Raw genomic sequence first — 12,203 nt, 5'->3', positions numbered from 1 at the left:
CTGCCAGGGCCCCACATGCAGTTCTGTGGCAGCCAGGTCCCTAGTTGCCCCCAGCCTGGCCTCTTCAGCACTGCAGGGTTTCCTCAGAGCCCCATCTGCTGGGACAGGCCTTTCGTGCCTGCTCACTTGTTTACTGGCTGTCTCCACCCAGGGCAGCCCTGTCTGCCTGGCTCTCCAGTGGCAGGCACGCAGAGCAGTCTCACATGGGGCGGGAGTTCTGCAAACATCTGTGAGAGGAATGACTATTGATGGGGAGACAAATGTATGTGCAGTCCCCCAACATGTGCTTTCTCCGGCTGCTGCCGCCCGCCAGACAGATCAGGGTGCCCCATGCTCCATGGGGTCTGTGTCCTGATGCTGCCATTAGGAGATGGGAGAGACAGAGCAGACCTGCCTCCCTCAGTAGCCTGGCTGGGTGTGACCTTTTGAAGACCAAGTACGACAGACCAGCGTCTGTGAGGCATCCATGAAGCAAGCCCTGGAGCCGACCCCTTGATGCTGAACACAGCTTGAGAAGCCTCCAGAGGCAGGAAACGCCCAGCAGAGGCTCCCCTGGGACAAGGGATAATTTCAGGCTAGGGGCAAAAATTCAGGTTGACATACCAGCTCCACACCACAGCAGGAAGGACCCTCACCTGTTTTGTGGCAAGTTTGCCACAGATTAGAACTCACAAGCCTGAGTTAGAACTCCTCCATTTGCTCCATGGGGAGGCTGCCTCCTTGGGCTTGCCTTCCTGAGCTCCTTACGGCAACTTGGCACCTTCCCTCATGGCCTCAAGACCTCCTACAGGGGGTCTGGTTACAGCCTTGAGAGTGTAATCACAACAGAGGTCACAGAGATGACTGTGGGGTCAAAGATTATCTTTGGGAAGCATGCAAGGTCCTAAAGGGGAGTCCTTTCTTGGTGCTCATAGTTCAGCCTCTTTTTGCAGCTCTTATTTTTTCTTTCCAAATTTGCCATTTAAAAAAATGACATAGCTGTGCATTAACATTCACAGCAGCTTTATCTAATAGTCAAAAGCTGGAATGAACTTAAATGTCCTTCAATAATGCCCTGCTGAGCTCTGCTCAGCAATCAAGGGAATGAATACTGACTCTGCAACCTGGGTGAGTCACGCTGAGTGAAAAGAGCTTGTCCTGAAATTTCTTGGTGGTCCAGTGGTTAAGACTCCACACTTCCACTGCACAGGGTGTGGATGCATGCTGCATCATGTGGCAAAAAAAGAGAGCTGGTCCCCAAAGGCTGCACATTGTATGATAGCATCATGAATATGAGTGTTTGCCTTTTTCTCTCTGTATTAATATGTGCATACGTATTTATATTTTAAAGTAAGTTGATGAGGGACTTCTCCGGTGGGCCAGTGGTTAAAGAATCCACCTTGAAATGCAGGGGGATGCAGGTTCACTCCCTGGTCAGCAAACTTAAGATCCCACATGCTCCTGAGCACGGAAGTCACTGAGCTCTGGAGCCCATGTGCCACAACGAAAGATCCTACATGATGCAATTAAGACCCGACACAGCCGAGTAAATAAGTGAATACTTTAAAAAGGAAAGTAAGTTGATGATATCTAGGCCCTTTCTCCCCAAATACTGCAGCAGCTCCTCCTAAGAACTAGGACCTTCTCCTGTTTAATCATAACCCATCACCACATGCAACAACTATGGATATAATGATATTATCTAATGATATATCTACACAGTCCACGTTAGAATTTCCCTTGTCCCAAAATGGTCCTTTATAGCTGGTTGTCACATTGCATTTGGTTGTTGGGCCTGTTTACACTCCTCTAATCTACCACAGTCCTGAGAATTCCCTGGTGGTCCAGTGGTTAAGATTCTGCACTTTCACTGCTGAGGGCATGGGTTTGATCCCTGGTTAGGGAATTAAGATCCCACAAGCTATGTGGCACAGCCAAAAATAATAATAATAACTACAGTGCCTCTGTTTTTTGTTTTGTTTCTATTTTTCATGACTTTCACATATTTTAGAGCCCACAGGCTGGATCTGCATGATCTTTTCCTGGAGTTAAACATTCAGGGCGGTGAGGCAGTGTAGACGACAGCCTCTCAGGAGCTCCAGGATTTCAGTTTGTCCCATTAATAAGGATGCAAAGACTGAACCTCCCCGTTCCAGGTCCCTTGTAAACTGAATAAGCTGTGTGTGGAGGTAATTCTTTGAGAGCACAAATATGACATTTTTCTAAGAACCACTGACCCAGTGGTTTTAGCACCAATTGATGGTCCTTGCCTGAATCCATCATTACATTTATGGTGCAAAATCACACTCTTCCAACCTTATCATTTCCTTTATATTTAACAGGCATTTTCTGATTAAGAATTTTTTTAAATTCCTAAATGTTAATATGAATGCCTGGATTCTTTTTCTTCTTTCAGTTGTTCTTTTGATGCTAAAATTTGATCCAAATTTGACCAATTAGACCCTCTGCTCAAGCTGGCTCCTGTGCTTGTTTGGGGAGGGGAGGACAGTGACTTTTTATTTTCATATTTCAAACTTAGAAGTTGCAAGAACAGTACAGAAACTAACTCCTGCTTGCATTTATTTACATGTTGCCCTAGACGCACCATTTGTTTACATGTTGCCCCTTTGCTTCATCATTATCATTTCTATGTATATTTTTTTCTCTCTTTGTCACTATGTGTATATATATCTTTTTTTTTTTTTCTGAAACCATGTAAGTGGGGACATTGTACACCTTTGCCACTAAATATCTCAGTATGTATTTCTGAAGAAGAAGGGCCACTGTTACTTCACCACCAAACTATGATACAACATTGGGAGATCTGTAATTGATACAAGAATCCAAGCTACTCTGCAGTCACCTGTAGCACTCACACCTTTCCTGAATCTTTTTGATGTTTCTGTTGTTCTCTGAGCACTTCCTCACTTCAGCCACAAGAAGGTGTCTTAAGCTTACCCACGATGTCCCTGCCCCAGCCCTGAATGCCATTTCCCAAGGAAACCCTAGTCCCCGTTAGAGGGGAGTGGGATTTAGCAACCAAGGTCTGGAGTTGAGCGTGTTCATTGCTACTGGGATGCTTTGTAGGCCCTTTAGGAGACAGAGCTAGCATCCTGAATTCACCACCCCTCAATCTTCCTCTTCTTCCCTCCTTCCATATTTATACTTGGTTGAACTGTATGACAAACTGGTTCCAAATAGGAAAAGGAGTACGTCAAGGCTGTATATTTGTCACCCTGCTTATTTAACTTATATGCAGAGTACATCATGAGAAACACTGGGCTGGAGGAAGCACAAGCTGGAATCAAGATTGCCGGGAGAAATATCAATAACCTCAGATATGCAGGTGACACCACCCTAATGGCAGAAAGTGAAGAACTAAAGAGCCTCTTAATGAAAGTGAAAGAGGAGAGTGAAAAAGTTGGCTTAAAGCTCAACATTCAGAAAACTTAAGATCATGGCATCTGGTCCCATCACCTCATGGCAAATAGATGGGAAACAATGGAAACAGTGGCTGACTTTATTTTTGGGGGCTCCAAAATCACTGCAGATGGTGACTGCAGCCACAAAATTAAAAGATGCTTGCTCCTTGGAGGGAAAGTTATGACCAACCTAGACAGCATATTAAAAAGCAGAGACGTTACTTTACCAACAAAGGTCCATCTAGTCAAGGCTGTGTTTTTTCAGTAGTCATGTATGGATGTGAGAGTTGGACTATAAAGAAAACTGAGCACCGAAGAATTGATGCGTTTGAACTGTGGTGTTGGAGAAGACTCTTGAGAGTCCCTTGGACTGCAAGGAGATCCAACCAGTTCATCCTAAAGGAGATCAGTCCTGAGTGTTCATTGGAGGGACTGATGTTGAAGCTGAAACTCCAATACTTTGGCCACCTGATGCGAAGAGCTGACTCATTTGAAAAGACCCTGATGCTGGGAAAGACTGAAGGCAGGAGGAGAAGGGGATGACAGAGGATGAGATGGTTAGATGGCATCACCGACTCAATGGACATGAGTTTGGGTAAACTCCAGGAGTTGGTGATGGACAGGGAGGCCTGGCGTGCTGCGGTCCATGGGGTCACAAAGAGTTGGACATGACTAAGTGACTGAACCAAACTGTATGAATTTGCCAATATTCAACCATTTTCAGTCTACAAAAAAAAAAGGCACAACCAAATAAACCCTTATCCACAGTAAGAACCCTTTTTCAGCAGCATCAACATATTTATTAATTTACTCTGTTCCAAAATGCCCTCCAAACAGCTTTGGAATTACTATAACAATCCTGCTACTAACCAGACCTACTAAGGAAATCTCAAGATCTCTTTGTAATTATTTTTGTCCTCAGAATATATCACACTGAAATTCAGAATATGGTGTTCAAGGCTATTTGAATTTTCTTTTTTCTGTGTGGTTATGTTGATTTGATATTCAATAAATGAATCAATAAATCATTTATTACTGAATTTTAGGGTCTTTTTCATTCTTTTTCTATTTAATATTATGTTTTGATTATGGAAAATATGTATTTGATTTAAATATTATTTGATTCAAAAGTTATAAATATAAAATGACACATAGCCAGAAAAGGGTCACTCCCTCTTCATCACTCCGACTGTCGCCCACATAGGAAATAATCTTCCAGTTCTGCGGTAGCCCTCCTGTTTTTCCGCAAAGATGAGCATATGCATGTATCAGAAGCTAAGTGGACACAGATGCAGATTCTCTCCTTCCTTCTTACACAGAAGGTGACACAGAACATACCCTCATTTGTTGTCTTCTCTGCAGCCTGTATGACTCACTCTGGAACCATGTCTAACTCTGCTTCGCTCCACAGTATGGTACATCCAGAGCACAAAGTCCTGGATGTTATATAGGTTAGACAGTGGTCAGGGCTTGGGGTCCAGGCTCCCCTACCTGCACCAAGCAGAGCTTTGACATCTCCTGGTTGCCTGGGCCTCTATTCTTCATCTGTAAAGCTAGACCCAGGGAGGTGGAGGCTCAGTGCAGGTGAGCCAGACAAGTATCACAGGCAGCGATTCCACTCAGTGTCTGTGGGAAATCTTGAGCCAGGTCAGAAGGTGAGGCCGGGGTCCTCACCCCAGGCTGCCCAGACTCCCTTCAACATTGGCCCAGGACCCACCTGAATGCTGGGGTGAGGGGGCAGTAATAGGGGTTATTTTTCCCAGTGCCCCTGATGGGACCGAGGCTGTATTTTCCAAAGAAACGATGTCCCAAACTAGTTCTCTTAGAACTTCAGGTTGTAGGTTAAGGTTTAAAAGCCCCTGGCCGGGCTGACCTGCAGACTGAAGCTCCTTGCACCTGTCTCTTTGGGAAAGTTGTGGCTCATTCTCAGAGCAGGCTTCTGAGGCTCCTCTGAGCTGGACCCGGGGAGGCTCAGCCCTGCCTCATGCTGTGCTTGCACTCCAGGTGAATGCATTTAAAATATACATAAAGATATATATATATAGAGAGAGAGAGAGAGAGATAATTGTAGTAAAATTGCAATTTAAATTTAATAAGTTTAAAATCTACTTTCCAACATAGATTCTCTGGGAGATTATCTGTATTATCATTAAGGCTTTCCACTGCCAAAGGAAAAAAAAATGTGAGTTCCTGATGGCGGCCTGCTGTCCACCCTCAGCACTCTCCCTCCATGGCCTCCCACTCAGCCCATTCTCCAGGCCTTTTCTCAGCTCCCTCCCATCAGAAGGGTGATGCCCATAGGTCACCTGCTGGGGAGCTTCCCTAACAGTTTCCCACCTGCTGCCCTCTGCCTGGTTTTCTGTCCACTCCTGACCTCACATTGTGGAGCCCCTTGAGCAGCTGTTTCCATTATCTGCTTCCTTACCCCCAGCAGACAAGCCTGGGACAGGGCTCCGGTGAGTGCATGTGAGATCGTCAGGGACCCCCATGCCCCCACCACCAGGCATGGAGTTGCCCCACGTCTGGTCTCAGTTGGGGGCCTCTAGGCCAGGCAGACACCTGGACAGGTAAGAATCTCGGCTCCTACTCACACCTGCAAAGGAGATCACACTGTTAATTTCATAAAACAAGTTCCGTTTCTAAGCTGCCGCCTTACCGGCTGGCAGAAGAATCAACACCCTTGACTCAGGAGCTTGCTGGGCCCTCAGTGTCCTCCTCTGAGAAGTGGATCCTGACTCCTGGGTAGAGGGTGGTGGTGCTTCTGCAAGATGGGTGTGAGGAAGGTGCTCAGCATAGTCCCCACTGCCCCACCCTCTAGCCAGTTCTGTAAGCAGACACAGTGGGATCTGGAGAGGACAGGGAAGCCACCTTCCTGCTCCTCCTCAACTCCTCGTCCCTCCCAGGCAGCGGCTTGACAGCTGTTCCCAGCGTCTGCTTTGAATTAAAAAGTGGCGTAGCTCTTTAAGAAAAGCATCCGCCGCCCCCGCCGCCCTGCTGCCCCCTTTGATGTCGCTGGCGCTGAAAGGTTCCCAGTGGCAGATCTGAGGGTTTGTTTCTGCCTCCCCAGAGGCCACGTGCGGATCACAGGGTGAGAGGGAGGGAGGGCCGAAGGTCACATGGCCTGCAGCGGCTATTGCAGCCTGCGCTGAGGACCAGCAGGCTGCTCGGATGGGGACCAGCCGGCTGGAGCTCATTAGGGCTCAGCAGAGCCAGCAGCTGGGAAAGCTAAGGAGGAGCTGTCTCTGGCCCTCTCCATGGGACTGGGGCAGCCTGACCTCCCCCACGCCCTCTCACCTATATAGTGAGGAGCATGCCCTGGCACTTTGCAGACACTCTGGTGACACCCCCAAGAAGCCCCATCTCCACAGATGTGTAGGAAGCCCCTCCCATCCCCATCACCTTCCTCCCCCCCGTCTTTGGAATGTGGCTAGTCCCAGGGGGACCCCGGTGGACCCTGACACTCCACAGTTAGCCCAGGTCAGCTGTGGGTTGGCATCCAGGAGAGTCCTTCAGCCAGGATTGCCCACCAGCCAGGTGGGGCTGTGTGGAGAGGGTGGGCTGGGGTCAAGCCTGGGGCCAGAAAACGGTACCAGTCCTCAGTTCACAGGCATGGGAGGGCGGGGCTTGCGGCAGAGTGACAGGCACATCTGGTATTCAGCTTCCTCCTTCAGCCCTAGGGGCTCTCACCCCTAAGTGAAGGGGGCTCTGATTCCCACATGCTCCCAGTCCTAGGGTGAGGGGCGTATGGGTCCTTTCTGCAGGTGACCCCAAGGCTGCTCAGGCCAGGCCTGCAAATGGCCACCTGCAAACAGGAGAGGATAACTTCTGACATCATGCCTCGGAGCTGTCTGTGAAGGCCTGGAGCTGACCAGGTAGCCCCAGCCCCATCTTCCCCAGGCCCTGTATCAGACGGCTCCAGGTGATGGGCTTTTCTCATCAAGGCCCCAGGATGTGAAGCGAGGGGGGTTCCTGCTGATGGAGAGGGGGCTCGGGAAAACCAGGCGGAATCAAGCTCTGTGATTGCATGACCTCGACTTGAGGCCCCTCCCCCAGCTCAAAGCTAGCTGTGGGCTCTTGGCTGGCTGGGGAGTAGGGCCTTCATTCAGGGCAAGCCACTGGTGGGGGTTGTGGTGGTCTGCCCCACTTTCCTGCCCTCTTGGGCCTCAGAGGCCAGCAGCTGGGACGCAGAGCCGCCCAGGTGGTTGTGCAAGGCGGGGCGGCTGAGGCCAGCAGGGAACAGCTGGGCCCCAGACGGCAGGCAGCAGCTGCAGCCCAGAGCAGCCTTGTGCTGTTGGAGCCCTGGGCTCAGGACCCTTGGGGATCCCCAGGAGGGAGCCGTCTGTGTGATATGGGGCCGACCCAAGTCCAGGTAAGGACACTGGGTCTGGAGCCGCTGGACATCCTGAGACCCTGAAGGCCCAGTCCAACAGGTGGGATCCCCTGCACCACTGACTGCCCCCCACCATACATTCCTCCCCAGGGCCTGCTGGCCAGCGGGGACCCCAAGCCTGCCCCAACTTGGGCTCTAGCTCTTCTTTCCCAAAATGTTCCATGTCTGATGCCCCCTTCCCAGAAACTGGACACATGTGGACGCATATGGACAGGGCTTCCTGGGTGGCTCAGTGGTAAAGAATTTACCTGCGATGCAGAAGATGCAGGAGATGCCACAGGTTCGATCCCTGGGTCGGGAAGATCCCCTGGAGGAGGGCTTGGCAACCCACTCCAGTATTCTTGCCTTGGAAAATCCCACAGAAAGAGGAGCCTGGCACACTACAGTCCATAGGGTCTCACAGGGTCAGACACAAGTGAAGTGACTGAGCATGCGCACATGCCACATATGGACCACAAGCCGCATCAGTTCCTTCTGTGCTCCCTCCCCTATAAATTCCTCCCCAAAGGGCCAGCCCCTGAACCCCCATCCTATACCTAAAGATGGCACTTCAGAAGAGGCAGGGGCTCCCCTCTGAGGTCTCATTTTCCTAGGCCTCCTTGTACCTGGGCATGTGTAGGATCTAAGCTTGGCTAGAAGCACCTATCGCCCACTTGGACAAGAACCAGGAAGCTAAGAGACAGGAATGATGCAGAAACTACCTCGACATGGCAATGGTTTGGGGTGGGGTAGGCAGAAGGGTAAGTCCTATGTCCAGCATATCTGGTGTCCATGGACCATTGTTCCTGCTTTTCTTCCTCAAGCTTGAGTGTTAGCCCTCCAGACATCACACAAGCCCCCTGTGCCCAGGACCACAGTCTGCCTTGGTTCCTGAAGAATGGTTGGCATCCACTGGGGAGCAATAACTATCATTGATCACGTGCTCACTGGCCTATACAAGTCCTGCCCAATTTCATGCTCCTATGACCCTGGAAGGCAGGTAGTATTCTCATCCCCACCCTACAGATAATAAGCCTGAGGTTCAGAGAACCAGCTGCAGGCCCAGCAGGGGCAGATGTAGGCTCTCAGCCCCACGGCTACATCTGTCATTGTGTGGGTCCCATAGACATCTGTCTAATGAGTAAATAGGGGCATGCACATCCCATGTCCCAACAGAATCTCCAGGGTGGGACCAGCCCACCACTTAACTCACCTACCCTCCTTCCCTGCCAGTTACCTGGTGCCTCAGGCCCAGCCTGCTGACCACCACTGGTCAGACCTTTAGATGTTTGGGTTTGTTTGGTTTTTTTTAGGTAAAATTCATAAAATAGAATCACTTTAGAGATTTTGCTGGTGGTCCATGGTTAAGAATCTGCCTTCCAAAGCAGGGGACATGGATTCGATCCCTGGTCGGGGAACTCAGATCCCACATGCCGCAGGGCAACTAAGCCCATGCACCACAACTAGAGAAGACCCCATGGGCCACACCTGGAGAAATCCTGAGTGCTGAAAGCAAGAGACCGTGTGCTACACTGAACATCCAGCACAACCGAAACAAAAGCAAACAAAACAAAACCTTAAGGTGCACAATCCCGTGGCATTTAGTACGTTCATAGTGTTGCGCAACCATCATCACAGTCAATTTTAGAACATTTTCATCATCCCAAAAAGAAGCCTTGTGCCCTTTAGCAGTCACTCCCTGCTCCTCCCTGTCCCCTGGAAATGAACAGTCTGCTTTTCTATCCCTATGGGATTCCCTGGTGGCTCAGAAGGTAAAGAATCTGCCTGCAATGCAAGAGATCAGAGTTCAATCACTGGGTCGTGAAGATCCCCTGGAGAAGGGAATTGCTACCCACTCTAGTATTCTTGTCTGGATAATTCCATGGACAAAGGAGCCTGGCAGGGCTACAGTCCATGGGGTCACAAAGAGTCAGACAGGACTGAGCAAGAAAGGCCTTTCTATTTCTATTGATTTGGTTACTCTGGATATTTCATGTAAATGGAATCATAAGATATGTGGCCTTTCATTTCTGGCTTATTTCACTTATCTTACTGTTTTTAAGGTTCATCTATGTTGAAGCACGTGTCAGTACTTTGTCCCTTTTCATGGCTGAATAATAGTCCATTGTGTGGATGGACCACATTTTCTTCATCCATTTTTATTCACTATGGACATTGGGCTGTTTCCCCCTTTTGGCTACAGTGAGTACTGCTGCTGTGAACAGTGATGGTCAGGCTTTTGTTTGAACACCTGTTTTCATCTCTCTTGGGATTATACCTAGGCGTGGAATTGCTGAGCCATGTGACAATTTTGTATGTAACTTATTGCACAGCCACCAAACTGTTTCTATAGCAGCTATATTGTTTTATATTCCTGCCAGCAATTCATGGGCTCTAGTGTCTCCATACCCATACCAATGCTTGTTGTTATCGATGTTTTCCTTTGTTTTTGTTTTGGCTGCACCACATGGCTTGCTGGATCTTAGTTCCCTGACCAGGAATTGATCCCAATCCTTGGCAGTGAAAGCACTGAGTCCTAACCACTGTACTCCCAGGGAATTCCCTGTTTTCCATATTTTTGATCACAGTCATCCTAGTGGGTGTGAAGTGTTATCTAAACTTCTACTGTTCAATCCAGGGTCCCTTTCCTCCCACGTGTCAGGGCAACGGTGGCCTCGGGGCTGAGTGCTGACAGCCTGGAAACTGAGGCCAACCTGCTGTCCTGGGAATCTCGCTCCCACATTTAGGGAGCTGAAGACTGAGTTGGAAGAGTCCGAGGTGCAGAAGGTAAAGCTGGCCCTTGAGGGAACAGAGCCAATCTGTGAGAGTCGAGAGGAGAAGGAGGTATGAACAGCTCCAGAAGGCTCTCAGGAGCTCTTGCCCCCAGGAGTTGAGGTCTGGGGTCTAAAGCTTTAAAAAAGAGGATGTGGGAAAGGCAGAGACACAGAAGGACAGGGAAGTTCTGGGGGAGGCTCTTCACTACTGCTAGTAGTGTTGAATAAAGCAAACAGGAACTCATTTTGGTCAAAGTGCAGGCTAAATCTCATTACAGCAACACTAGCGAGTGCAGCATGCAAGCTCCCCCCTCACACTGGAATTCCATTGGCAGTCGTAACTGCCTTTCCCGCAGCGCTGAGCACTTTCACGCATGGGCTCCCGTAATCCCACAACAGCCCTCTGATGGGGGTATGGTCGTTGCCCCGCTTTAAAGAAGAGGAAACGGAGGCACACAGAGAGGTCATGGAGCTTGCCCAGGATCTCCTGCCAGGAAATGGCTCAGAGCCAGGTCCGTGTGAAGCAGAACCCTACGCAATCTTGCCATCCGGCTGGAAGCAGCATTTCCCTGCCTGGGACTTAGAATAACAGACTCTTAGATGAAGAAGGTTCCTGGGGCACGTTCTCCCCAATGCCTAGGAACACCTTCAAATGGGGGAACCTGTCTTTGAAGTACCTGCCTCTGGCCAGTCCTATGGAGGGCCTGTATACTGACCTGACAAGCGCAGTGTGGCAAGCGTGGGTTTTTGAATGAACAGCGCTCACACTCAGCTCTTCCTCTAGCACCTCTGAGTCTCAGGTCCTCTCAGCAGGAAAATGGGTGCCCAGCTGCCCAATGGCTGCTTGTGGGGAGGCCTTCTGTTACAGTCTGCCCTCTTCTCCATTGAGCAACTCCAGCCAAGGCTGACCTCTGGGGCACCTCAGCCTTATACGAGGCGTCGAGGTTGAAGTTACAACTTCAACCTCACAGAGAAGCTCTCAAGGGCCCTGTCTGGTCTCTCACTGTGTCTTCTGAGAGACCGCTGGAGCAGCCTGCTGTGTGTGTGCGGGGTGGGTGTGGTAACTGTTTACCCCGCAGCTCATTATCCAGTCGAGGGACTGGTGAGGAGGACAGTGCTTGGGGCCAACACGGCAGGAGAGGAAGGCAGGGGCAGGGGTCCCTGGTGTGGCCAGAGGCTCTGGCAACCTCTCTTCTCCTGCCTCAGAGGGGCTGCAGGTGCCTGCCTCCCTGGGGACACAGCTTCCCCACTGCCGCGAGTCAGGAGGGCTCAGGAAGCTGTGCCCCAGCTCTAGACCCCTGTCCCGAAAGGCAAGGTCTATTTCTTATCTTCGAAATGGCTTAATGACATCCGGGGAGCTGTGCCTGGAAGGGGAATGAGAGGTCTATCTACCAAAGCTGTCTATGGTGCTTTGTGTGTGTTGTGTGTAGGGCAAATAAATGCCCCCCTTTTTTCTTTTGTCTGTCCACCCAGCCCGGAACAAGCCCCTAAGTAAGCAGCTTCCCCCACCCCCCACCCCATTTCTGGTTTCTGAAAAGGGTTCTCCTTCTGTCCCCGGTGAGGTGCGCTGGGAAAGTGAGATGAAGGGGCAGATACACTTTATTGCCCGGAGGTCACTGAACAGAGACCAAGCCGGCAGCTCTTCCATCCTGGCCCACG

The sequence above is a fragment of the Cervus canadensis genome, chromosome 1, assembly GCF_019320065.1.
Source record: "Cervus canadensis isolate Bull #8, Minnesota chromosome 1, ASM1932006v1, whole genome shotgun sequence".
Taxonomy (NCBI): domain Eukaryota; kingdom Metazoa; phylum Chordata; class Mammalia; order Artiodactyla; family Cervidae; genus Cervus; species Cervus canadensis.
Note: the sequence above shows the minus strand (reverse complement) of the source record.